Here is a 12,303-nt window from a genome sequence, read left to right on the forward strand (position 1 = left end):
TAAAGATTCCAGCCTCTTTTCTTTGTTCTTTCAGCCCTGGGGGTGGTAGCTGCTTCCTGTGGTTGCTCACCCCCTAATACCTTAGAGTTTTCTCTTTACCTTTTTTGTTACCTAGTTAACAACTGTATACCTAGTTAAGGATTCTTTTTGTTTGTTTGGTTTTTGGCTGCATTGGGTCTTCGTTGCTGCGCGGGCTTTCTCTAGTTGTGGCGAGCTGGGGCTACTCTTTGTTGCCGTGCAGGGGCTTCTCATTGCAGTGGCTTTTCTTGTTGCAGAACACGGGCTCTAGGCGCGGGGGCTTAGTTGCTCCGCAGCATGTGGGATCTTCCTGGACCAGGGATCCAACCTGTGCCCTCTGCATCGGCAGGTGGATTCTTAACCACTGCGCCACCAGGGAAGTCCCAAGAATTCTCTATATTAAATCTTCTCTGTTCAAATAACTGGAGTGGTTTCTGTCTCCTGACTGCTCTAACTGATACAGTTTTAGAAATTAAAGTTTGTATCATATAATGTTGGAAATGTAAAAAACACTCTTCTTAAGTATAAGCACTTGAGTAAACCATGAGAGAATTATTTTACAATTTTGGAGGGGGGAAGAACTTCCAACTATAGTGTAAACTTAAAAGCCATAAAATGCACACAAAAAAAGAATAAATTTGACAATATAAATTGAAACATTTCTGAGTGGGGAAAAATGTAAGTAAAATTGAAAGACAAAGTCAAACTGGGGAAAATATGTATAATTAACATTACAGTCAAATCCTAATATATAAAGAACTGCTACAAATAAACAAGAAAGACTAACAACCAAAAGAAAAAACATGGCAAAGGAGATAATGATTCATAAAAAAAGAAATACAATAACTTTTAAAAAATAAACTTGTTATCTAGGAATAATTTTAGATATACAGAAAAGTTGCAAAGGTAGTCCAATATTGCATTTATTTTGCGGCTCAAATAGTTCCAGCTTTGACCATTGGGAGCTTTTTCAGTTGGCTCCTGAGACCCATTCACATTCTCCTATTATTGTAGGTTGTTTTTTGTTTTGTTTTGTTTTTAGCACTTCTTTAACTCTGACACTACAAGATGCTCCAGGCTTATGTTTCCTGCCCCAGGGAATCAGCCCTTTCTCCAAGGAGTCCTAATTCCTTTTATTGGAGAATAGCATTTACAAACCAAGATCCATATGACTAACTTTAGAACATATAAAATTTGCTCTCCTTTACTCAGAATAAGAGAAATTCAGGTTAAAGAGAAAATATAACATTATTCACTAGTAGATCAACAAAGAACCAAAATTTGATAGGATACTGCTGGCAAAGCTAAGGGGTAAATAGAACCTCATGCTATGCTGCTGGATATATAAATTGGAACAGCCTCAATGAAAGGCATTTGGAATAGCTATCAAAATTCAGTTGCACATACACTTGACCTAGCAATTCCATTTCTGGTGATACGCTTGCCCACTGTGTAATAATCCCCCCAAAAGGGTTTTTTATGGCAACATTGTTTATAAATTTGAAAAACCATAGACAAAATAAACGTACGTCAATAGAGAACTAAACTGGGTATTTAGAAAATGGTATGTTTAATTGATGGAATACTATGCAGCTGTAAAAACAAATGAAAAGCTCTTTACATACTGATGTGGAATAATCCCTAATATAAACTGTTAAGGACAAACTAAAACACACTTCAGAACTAAGGCATAGGATTTGTCTAAGAAGGGGGAAAGGAATATATGCATATTTACAAATGCAAATAATATGTTTATATGCTCATCTACACACATTTTGAACTATATCTGAGACATAAACTCAGTTAATGACTAATATTTGTTGCTTATGGGTGTCTGGCGGGGGGGACGGGGAAAAAGTGATAGTTTTCCTTGTAGAACTTTTAGGTTTTTTGGATTTTGAAACTTTTGAATGCATTGCCTATCTCCCTACCAAAAAAAGAAAACAAAATTGTTTAAACCCTATACCTCTAAATCATTCTTGAGTCAATTGAGAAATCATAATGGAAATCTAAAAATAAACAGAACTGAATAGCAGTGAACACTCTCCAAATGTGTGGGATGCAACTAAAGGGGTACTTGTAGGGAACTTCAGAACCATAAATGCATTTATTAACAAAGAACAAAGGCAGAAAATAGATGAGCATTGCAAACGAGGTCACGGAAGAGAGAGGTGTCTCGGATGTTTGTCGAATCTATCCCTTAACCGCGGTTTTAAAAAATAGTAAATAAATAAATAAACTTTTGATTCCATCCCTAAGTAGGTTTTAAAGAGCTTAAAGAGTCCTTAAAGGTGAACTAGTACCACCACTCACTCCTGGTTGAAGAAGTGGTGGGGGCGGTGGGGCGTTTGGGAATTCCCTGGCGCTCCAGTGGTTAGGACTCGGCACTTTCACTGCGGTGGCCCGGGTTCAATCCCTGGTTGTCGGGGAACTAAGATCCTGCAGACTGCGAGGCACAGCCAAAAAAAAAAGTAGGGCCAGAGGAAGTTTGGAGACATTAGTGCTCATGTCTCCACCTTCTCCTACCCCCTCCCGCTCCCCCCCCCCACGCTGTGGGCTCTCCAAAGGTGTCCCCACGGCCCATCCCTGTGCTCAGCTGCACCTGATGGGAAACAGCATCAGAATGATGCTCCAAGGAAGGGTCTGAGACACTCAACATTCAAGAACACAGTTAAGCAGGCCATGTGCATTGCCGGACTTGAGGAAACTGCACTCCGAGTACAGTGAGCTCAAGCTGGGGTGGAGATGTTTCTGGCAAAGGAAGATGCAGCCCCGGAAGTCTGTTTCTTCGAGGAACAGGGAATCAGAGCAGGCAGGAGGGGCTGACCCATTAACAAGTGGAGTGCACTGCAGGGGGCGCCCACGATCATGGCCACGTGTCCACCGCTCAGCCAGGGCCCCTGCCCAGCCTGGGCACATCTGGGTCCTAGAGGGGAAGCCTGAAACAGCTGTTCTTGAAATCTTCTGGGCACAGAGGGCTCAACGGCAAGGCCTAATCCCTTCTGCAGACCAGGGAGGGGGGCCTTCTCCCCCACCTGCCACCTGGAGCACTGGGAGGGCAGAAGCCAGGAGGCTGGGCCAAGGGAAGGGTCCGCTTGGCCCAACAGAGGGAGGCGCTGGTGTGCTGACTGGTGTCGGCGCCCAGCAGAAGCCAGCTGGTAGCTGCCTGGACATAAGCACAGTGGGCTATCCAGGAATATTGGGGGGGGGGGAATGCACATTGAGAGAACTCTGCAAGGGGCTGAGACCCCCAACAAGGGTGGCGCCAGAGCCCATCACAGGTTTTACCAGACCTGTGGTACCAACCAGCCCCAGGCGCCCTTCGTGCCCACAGCTGGGAAGGCATGGGGTAGCACCAGCTCCACAAGCAGATGCTTCCAGCATATACAGCCCAAAGAACATCTTTGGAGCCCATCAAACCATGTAACCAGCAATTCCAATCTCGTGAAAACACAGGGCAACTGAGACTTGCTCAAAGAATAGAGAATAAAACACTTCATGATTTATGGTACAGACAAGATTACACATAAAATGTTACTTTAGTCCTGAATTTAAAATTTACACTCGTTCTAAAAAGTACATATTTGCAAGTATTTCACTTTAGAATATTACAAAAACAATTTTCCGATGACGTAACGATTACAGTTTTGAATTACAGAAGGGAAAGTGGAAGAGGCTGCTATCGGAAAAGTGGAAAAAATGTCAACAGAATGGCACAAACAGCAGAGCCATGATTTTATGGGCAAAACAGATTTCTTAAAGCAATATCAAAGGGCCTGATTTGAGTAGTTACTTTGAATTTATTTTTATTTATTTATTTATTTTTGGCTGTGTTGGGTCTTCATTGCTGTGCACAGGCTCTTGAGTTGCGGTGAGCGGGGGCTTCTCTTCGTTGCGGTGCGCGGGCTTCTCATTGCGGTGGCTTCTCTTGTTGCGGAGCACGGGCTCTAGGCGCGCAGGCTTCAGTAGTTGTGGCACGCGGGCTCAGTAGTTGTGACACACGGGCTCAGTAGTTGTGACACACGGGCTTAGTTGCTCCGCGACATGTGGGATCTTCCTGGACCAGGGCTCGAACCCGAGTTCCCTGCATTGGCAGGCGGATTCTTAACCACTGCGCCACCAGGGAAGCCCTGAGTAGTTACTTTGAATATCCTAATTTCCAAGGAAGTTGCCTCCTCTTTGCTGAAACACTTTGCCTTGTAAGAACACACAAGCACATAGACACTTCACAACAAACGTGTTACTAAGACAATAGGTTTTTGTTTGATGCCTATAAATCTGCCACGCCAACTGCCAGAAAACTGACAGAGCCATTCTCACCTGGGATGAGCAGGACACCAAGCCCCACGTCAGAGCCAGGCTCACTCGCAGGGGCACGGAGGGGCTGGCACGCACATCCCTGGACGGGACAGCCAGGGCACCGTGCTGGTCCTGAGGACGCTCTCACAGGCAGGAACAGTTGCTGTCAGACAGGCTCCCTCAGCTGCCTTTATACACAGTGCAGGCCTCCTGCAGCAGAAACAAGGGGTTTCCTCCAGAAACATCCCGACCAAGAGATGCCTCCATGGCTGAAAGAAGCTCCGGGAAACCACTCTCCCACTAACACCAAGACCAGCCACAGAGAATTCTCACTTCTGAGAGGGCAGCCATGGTCAAGGGGGTGTCTGGTTTGGGTGTGAATTTGAGGGCTGGGAGTCAGCTTCTCTGTCTCAATAGGAACCCTTATATTTGCTGCTCAAGGTGCAAACTGCTACCTCGGTTTGGAGAACAGTTTAGCCAGACCTGATAAAACGAAGACGCACATATCCCTGTCTTCCAGTTCCCCACCTGGGTCTGTCCCCTCAAGATGGACACACACACACACGGATGTTCACGTTTTAGTGAAAAACTTGGAAATATCCGGAATGCCCATCAATAGGAGAATGATAAGGAAGTTAAGGTAAATTCAAACAATGGAATACTGAACGGCCAGGTAAAATGAACAAACTAGAGCAGCATCCGTCAACATGGGGTAATCTCAGACACATCACGCTGAATGGAAAAAACGCATTGCTGCAGGTATCGTATACGCTGTCTCTACAAAATTCAAAAACGTACAAGACGATACCACATACTGTTTATGAGGACTTTCCTATGGAGGAAAAGTTGCATCCTTGCTGGGATGGATAATACTAACGGAGGAGAGAGAACCATCCATAAGGAGAGAGAGGGCAGGTAGGGACACACGTCGTGTGGCAGCGTGGGGTGTCTTTAGTTAGGTGGCTGTCCATGGATGTTCATTATATTATTCTTTTTTTTTTTAAACTTTGGGTTTATTTATTTATTTATTTATTTATGGCTGTGTTGGGTCTTCGTTTCTGTGCGAGGGCTTTCTCTAGTTGCGGCAAGTGGGGGCCACTCTTCATCGTGGTGCACGGGCCTCTCATTATCGTGGCCTCTCTTGTTGTGGAGCACAGGCTCCAGACACGCAGGCTCAGTAATTGTGGCTCACGGGCCCAGCTGCTCCGCAGCATGTGGGATCTTCCCAGACCAGGGTTCGAACCCGTGTCCCCTGCATTGGCAGGCAGATTCTCAACCACTGCGCCACCAGGGAAGCCCCATTATACTATTCTTGCTACTTCTTTTTGCATGCTTGAAATATTTCATTAAAAAAATGACAACAGCCAGAAGGCAGAAACAACCCAAATGTCCCCAAATGTCCACTGGTGGATGGATGGATAAATAAAATGTGATTTTGTTAAAACATACCCAGGATTTGTTTTAATCAGGTATGGTAAGACACACAGACTCAGAAATGATTGTCATGAAGGATGAAATTTATACTCACAGATCCCTAGAAACAGGAGGCATGAAACTCCAGACAGGGCCACTCAGGGGAGCACCAGGGTCAGTCGGAAGGCAGAAGAGAGAAGAAAAGGAAGAGCGTGGCCCCGAGCCTTTATTGGGGTTTTTGTGGGAGAGATTGGGAGAGGAGGGTAGTTACCCTGAGTAAGCCTAGGGTTGGATAGTTTGAATAATTTCAGCAGGATCTGGGCTATAGATGCGGTCCCAAGTTATTCAGCACCTGGCCCTGGGGTGATTTAGGGCAGGGCGAGAGTTTGATAAAGGGGATGGTTGGGCATGTGGGCCCTGCCTTTGTGGTTTGTACATCAAAGGTGCACTCACAGGGAAGTCTTTTGCTATCTCCAGGAATCAGTAAGCCCTGAGAGAGGCAGACTCTCCAGGATCAAGGCCAGCAATGCCAGAGTATCAAGAATACAGAAGATATGAAAAGATAGCCAATGCAGTGGTATAAATATACAATGGACTATCATTCAGCCTTAAAAGGGAAGGAAATGCTGACACTTGCTACAACATTGATGGACCTTGAAGGCATTATGCCAAGTGATAAGCCAGTCACAAAAGGACAAACACTGTATGAGTCCACTCATATGAGGTCCCTAGAGTCAAATTCATAGAAACAGGAAGTAGAATGGTGGTTATCAGGGGCTGGGGAAGAGGAGAATGGGGAGCCATTGTTTAACGGGTACAGAGTTTCTGTTGGGGAAGATGAGAAAGTTCTGGAGGTGGATGGTGGTGACGGTTGCACCACTATATGAATGTATTTAATGCCACTGAATGGTTAAAATAGTAAATTTAATGTTATGTATATTTTACCCAATTAAAAAAACCCCACAATGTCAAAAGACCTCTTTTACATACATTAATGTACATGATTCTTTCAGTTATTCTCAGCTGACTCTTTTACACGTAGCTGGGATATTTTCTCAGATTACTAAAGTTTTCAGACTACGCTCGATAAAACAAAACAAAATAACAACACCGTGATTTGCAGGGCTTATTCCTAAAGGTCAGGGTGACCCATCTGATCCAGGATCCTGCCTGAGATTTTATCTCTTCTCCTCGACAAGGGGATCTTCTGGACACCAGGTAAGGACATGCTGTCACATTTGGAGCTCCAGGGACGTGCACACACTGAAGCTTGAGTCCATTCCTCCCACCCCTGCCAGCGCATGTCAGAGCTGGACTCTGCTCCAGGGGAGAGTGAGCTGGATCAGGCCTGGCAGCTGCCCTCAGAAGACAAAGGACACAGGGTAGATCCGCCAAGAAGTGTTCCAGAAGGGCTGGATGTGCTAAGGGCTTGTGGAGCCTGTACATAGAGCACAGGGCGAATACAGAGGAGAAAAGCGGTACTTCCAGGCGGGAGGGCTGTGGAGACCGGCGAGGGGGAGGCACCTGGAAGGGCTCTCGAGTTGGATGCTAGCGCCAGCACTCAGCAGTGGGGACGGGGAGGCCGGCTAACTGGGTCACACAGCATCTGGGCAGAAAGGCATGCAGTCTGCTCAGGGAGGAGAACATCTGAGCGAGGGATGAAGCTGGACAAATGGCAGGCTGGAAGCAGGGGGCCCAATCCCTGGCTAAGGCCCCTGGGCTTCACTGCGGAGCTTTGGGGACCAATGCACAAGCTTCTGTGACAGGAACAGCACCGTGAGAGCGGGGCTGTGGGATCTCGTTTCCCCATCAGGCACGGAGGAAAAGGGCGGAGGGGCCAATGGTGGACAAAACCCACCAAATCACATAAACGGGTGTAAACTGACAACTGTGGCCGCTGTTCCCAAAGAGGGTACAAGTTCACAGGACAGGGTATACAGGGGGCTTTGATGTCGCCGCAGAGGTCAGAGACAGCCCCCCAAGGAAGCCATGGCGGAGCCAAGGGTTTCAGCATGAGTAGAAATCAAGTAAGTGAGGGGGGCAGGCAAGAGGATCCCAGCAGAAGGAGCAGCATATGCCAATGCCCTGTGGCAGGATGGAGTGTGGGGCATTCTGGGAGAAGGGGTGTGGCCAGACCAGAACGAGGGGAAGGGCGGAGAGGTAAGTGGGGTCCTTAAGTAAAAGATGCACTGTCATTTATCTGACCAGTCACCTCCAGATGGTCCCATGGTTTCAGACACCAGCCATGCCCTGATGGCTCCCAGATGTGTATCTCCAACCCAGGCGCCAAACTCACACCAACTGTCTACTTGACGTTGGCACTGGGCTGTATAATGGGCCTCTCAAACTTAGCAGGTCCCGTCCTCCATCCTCCCGGGTCTTCCTCCATCTCAGTAACGGCAGCAGCATCACCTGGATGCAGGTAGCCTGGGGGCCACCCTCCAGTCACCTTTTCCTCTCCCCCCTTGCAGAGTCACCTTTTCCTCTCCCCCCTTGCAGCGAACGCTATCCTTGCTCACCTGATCCCCTCAGACCCTCTTTCCTGGTTGTGTGCCCCTCCCCCAGCCACTGCGGGCTTCCTTCCTGGGCTGGGTCAGCCATTTTCTCCAGCTCCTGGAGCCACTTTTAACTGAATATCCCTGTCTGTGATTACACCTCTGTTGGCTTCATCTTCCTTACCCTGCTTTCCCCCCTCTCCCTCTAGCTTCTCCTGGTAGCGCTTCCTCAGTCAGTCTTTTGCACGTGAGCCCCATCTCACGATCTGCGAGAACCCGATCTAAACACCCTTCATTCAGTCTATTACCAAATCCTGTGGTCCACCTCTACCACTTCTCCCCATCTCCCTGGCCACCCCCTAATGCAGGGAACCATCACCTCTCAGCTAAACAAGTACGGCAGCCTCCTAGCTGCTCTTCCTGAGTTCTCTCTTGTCCCCTCCCCCCCCCCACATTCTCTACCCAAATCATGTCACTGCCTGAGGAAAGCCATCACTCTCCTCTCAGATCAGCCAGGATGGTCTGTTTGGGCTCCTCTGGTACTGTGCCCTCTCTCTCTCTCATACACACACACACACACACACACACACACACACACACACACACACCAGCCAGGGCAGGGATGAATTGCCCTGGCACTGCCACTTACTAGCTGTGCGTTCTCAGGCAAGTTGTTTACCCTCTCTGTGCCTAGGGTTGCTTGTTTGTAAAATGAGTTTATTAAAACTTTCTTCAAGAGGTGTTGGAAGGATGTAAAGTACTTGGCACAGTGCCTGGCTTAGAGTAAGTACTCAATAAATATAAGCCAGTTTTCATTAATTCATCAAGCAAAAATCTATTAAGCGCCTGCTATGTGACAGGCACTGTTCTAGATGCTGGGGATGCACCCATGAAGAAAACAGTAAAGATCCCTGCCCTCTTGGAGCTTACAGTCTAGCAGGGGGAGACAGACAGTAAACAAGAATTACAATAAATAAAGAAATGAGCGGGCTTCCCTGGTGGCGCAGTGGTTGAGAATCTGCCTGCCAATGCAGGGGACACGGGTTCAAGCCCTGGTCTGGGAAGATCCCACATGCCACGGAGCAACTGGGCCCGTGAGCCACAATTACTGAGCCTGCGCGTCTGGAGCCTGTGCTCCGAAACAAGAGAGGCCGCGATGGTGAGAGGCCCGCGCACCTCGATGAAGAGTGGTCCCCACTTGCCGCAACTAGAGAAAGCCCTCGCACAGAAACGAAGACTCAACACAGTCATAAATAAATAAATAAATAAATAAATAAATAAATAAGAACGTGAATTTCTAAAAAAAAAAAAGAAATGAGCTAGTATGCTGAGGATGAGGGGCACTACAGAAGAAAGACAAAGCAGAGTGCTGCGATGGGGATTAGGGAGGCCAGAACACAATTTTAAGTAGGGTGGTCAAGGCAGGCATCAGCACAAAGGCGGTGTGTGAGCAAAGACTTAGAGGTGAGGGAGGAAGGCATGCAGATGTCTGGGAAATGCATTCGTTGCAGAGGGAAGAGCAGTGCAGAGGTCTCGGGGTAGGAGACGGTGCTGATGAAGAGCAAGGAGACAGGGAGGAAGGGATGAAGTCGTGGGGAGCGGTAGGAGATACGATTACAGAGTCTATACTCCACTCTATAAACACATGATAAAATGGAAACAAATGCATACTTAATGTTTTTCCTTTTTGTATATTTTCAAATTTCTTTAATGGGCATTTTAAAACCTGTTTTTAAAATCATACATTTCAAAAGTTTTGAAAGCTTGGAAAAGGAAATTTTTTTACAATAAAGAAAGCTCTAGAGTTGTGGGGAAGGAAGGAGCAAAATTTACACCGTCCTTAGACATCTTCCCTTTAACCCGCTCAAGAATCTACCATCTGGGACACTTGAGGCGTTAAGACAATGTGGTGGGTTGGCCTTGTTCTCTGCTTTTCTGTCTTTCTTTTTGCAGACGCCGCCCTGCTCTCATCAGCCTCTCGCCAGCCATCTCCTTGAATCCTAACACCATGCCTTCAATTAAGTTGCAGAGTTCTGATGGAGAGATATTTGAAGTTGATGTTGAAATTGCGAAACAATCTGTGACGATTAAGACCACGTTGGAAGATTTGGGAATGGTTGATGAAGGAGATGATGATCCAGTCCTCTTGCCGAATGTTAATGCAGCAATATTAAAAAAGGTCACTCAGCGGTGCACCCACCACAAGGTTGATCCTCCTCCTGAGGATGATGAGAACAAAGAAAAGTGAACAGATGACATCCCTGCTTGGGATCAAGAATTCCTGAAAGTTGACCAAAGAGCACTTTTTGAGCTTATACTGGCAGCAAACTACTTAGACATCAAAAGTTTGCTTGATGTTACCTGCAAGACTGTTGCCAATATGATCAAGGGGAAAACTCCCGAGGAGATTCGAAAGACATTCAATATCAAAAATGATTTTACTGAAGAAGAGGAAGCCCAGGTAAGCAAAGAGAACCAGTGGTGTGAGGAGAAGTGAAATTTTGTGTCTGATGCTGTAGCACTGGTAAGGATTGTTCCAAATACTAGTTGCACTGCTTTGTTTATAATTGTTAATATTAGAAAAACAGTCCACAAATGCAGCAGCAAATCAGTTGTATTAGCAGAATGTTGTCCTCATTGCATGTGTAGTTTCAGTACAGATTCCAAACTTATGCCTCAGTTTCTTCTAGTATGATCAAAAGTTCTTTTTTCTTGGCTCTGGATAAAATTGAACTGTGGGTTCTCTATAGAAAGTGGCATTTGGGGCTTTCCCTCTTTTTGTAAAGCAATTTATGCCTAGTTTATTGTCCAGTTTAGTTTAGTGACTTTTAAAAGTTGGCATTGTAAATAAAACAACTTGCAAAAAATTTTCTGAAATAGAATTAACAACGTATTATCTTTATTCATGAGTTGGAAACTGGAAAAAGGCTAATTGAGGTAAATGTTATCAGAGTGGGGTTATCAGAATGTCTTCCAGCTTCCTGGACTCCACTGGTATTGATTAGCTTGTATGTAGCAGGGCTCCCTTAATTGGATCTGAGGACTTGTTTTTGCATTTTTAACCCTCTCAGCTTTGAATATGTTGGCTAGAGGCTCATTTACTACTCAGTTTGTGGTTTGGGAGGAAACAGAATTAGACAGTTTGCTGGCTTTTCTATTAAAAGAGACACTTAACCCATGTGGTGTGTCATCTTTTTATAATCAGTAATCCTATGTGGGGAAAACCATAAACACTACTTGCATGTAAAAAATAATTTAACCTTTAATGTTAAAATGTATGGCGTTACCCAGAAAGCATCAGTCACGAACGCAAGATACTTTCGATAAAAAGTAAGTTACATAGTAGGTAGTAAATGGTTTGCTTTTTGTGTATTTAAATGTTTCTCTTCACTTAATATTAGAAGTTAAATTAAAAAAAAAAAAAAAAAGACAATGTGGTGCAGCCTTCTTGGTTCCTCCGGATCCTGCTTCCCTCCCCCAACCCACAGGCAGGTTCTGGGTGCCATTTTGGACCCTCAGTCTATGGGGTCAGCCGTCAAGGACCACATGACCCGAGTCCACCAATCAGAGGCTGCTCCCCGCCTCGCACCATTTTGTGATTTATCCCTTGACTGCTGGGGGGAGGGGTGGCAGGGGAGGTGGGGAGGGAGGTCAGATTTGATGGGATTTGGCCTATATTTGAATGAGGCCATTGAATTTGGATCTAAGTTAAAAGTTGGGAAGTTGGGGCTTCCCTGGTAGCGCAGTGGTTAAGAATCCACCTGCCAACTCAGGGGATACGGGTTTGAGCCCTGGTCCGGGAAGGTCCCACATGCTGTGGAGCAACTAAGCCCATGCGCCACAACTACTGGAGCCCGTGCTCTGCAGCAAGAGAAGCCACCGCAATGAGAAGCCTGTGCACCGCAACCAAGAGTAGCCACCACTCGCCGCAACTAGAGAAAGCCCTCGTGCAGCAACAAAGACCCAACGCAGCCAAAAATAACTTAAAAAAAAAAAAAAAAGTTGGGAAGTTGTTTAAATTGTTCCTGTCTTCTCTGGTGCATCTCCATGATGGTTTGTCACCAAAGGGGAGAACCTA

General features: G+C 46.2%; 1 pseudogene; it reads left to right on the forward strand.

Moving 5' to 3' along the window:
- The first annotated feature begins 10,149 nt into the window (after positions 1 to 10,149).
- Positions 10,150 to 10,933, forward strand: LOC103003562 (S-phase kinase-associated protein 1-like; annotated as a pseudogene).
- Positions 10,934 to 12,303: the final 1,370 nt, after the last annotated feature.

The sequence above is a fragment of the Balaenoptera acutorostrata genome, chromosome 9 (genome assembly GCF_949987535.1).
Source record: "Balaenoptera acutorostrata chromosome 9, mBalAcu1.1, whole genome shotgun sequence".
Classification (NCBI taxonomy): Eukaryota; Metazoa; Chordata; class Mammalia; order Artiodactyla; family Balaenopteridae; genus Balaenoptera; species Balaenoptera acutorostrata.